The sequence below is a fragment of the Morone saxatilis genome, unplaced genomic scaffold (assembly GCF_004916995.1).
Source record: "Morone saxatilis isolate NCDOM2014 unplaced genomic scaffold, NCSU_SB_2.0 Contig17, whole genome shotgun sequence".
In the NCBI taxonomy this organism is placed as follows: Eukaryota; Metazoa; Chordata; class Actinopteri; family Moronidae; genus Morone; species Morone saxatilis.
The window spans coordinates 9,335,238-9,335,883 of record NW_023339729.1 but is presented as its reverse complement, the minus strand read 5'-3'; the positions used below and the strand labels follow the sequence as shown (position 1 = coordinate 9,335,883).

At 47.8% G+C, this 646-nt stretch overlaps 1 protein-coding gene across 1 annotated transcript in view; it reads right to left on the bottom strand.

The window, feature by feature from the left end:
• Nucleotides 1–646, bottom strand: part of crebbpa (CREB binding protein a) — a 41,722-nt gene that overhangs the window by 24,211 nt on the left and 16,865 nt on the right. The window lies entirely within an intron of this gene.

The following is a 646-nucleotide window of genomic DNA, read 5'->3' as shown; positions in this document are numbered from 1 at the left end:
TTTATTACCTATGGTTGTATTAAGACATTGGTGCCAATTCTGAAAACCGCTTTATGGCAATGTGATAGGTACTTAAGAGACAGGTTGTAGACATCAGGTTGTATTTTAGTTCCTCAGTGGAATTTCCAGAAAAGTTACCATCACAATATATATATCATTCTGACAAGAAGAAATTTCAAATACTGTGAGATAGAGCAGAGTAATAACGTTTACCCACATCACCTGCTCTAAATAACTGCATACATAAAGTTGAGGGAATAAAATCCTTGTTAGTGCTATGCTTTACACACTGATCAACTTGCTGCTACTCTCTCATCCACAACGCTGCTGGGAGACCAGACTCCGCCATGCCAGGCCAGGCTGTATCCCCTCAGGCTGTTGACAGCGCTCCAACAGACCAGATAAAAAAGACCCAGCTGAGACGACCAGACACTGGCAGCCTTTCAACACAGCTGAGCAGGCGGACACACACAGTTGCTCACACGCACCAACCCCCACCCCCTCCGCTTCGCTCTTCCCATTCAGTCCTCTGCTCTCCGACACACTCCACACATCGGCAGGCAGGACAGTTGCCAACTATCATCTCACCGCTCCGCTGCCAGGCGAGACTATTCAGCTGAGCTTCCCTCCCTCCCTCCCTCTTCCT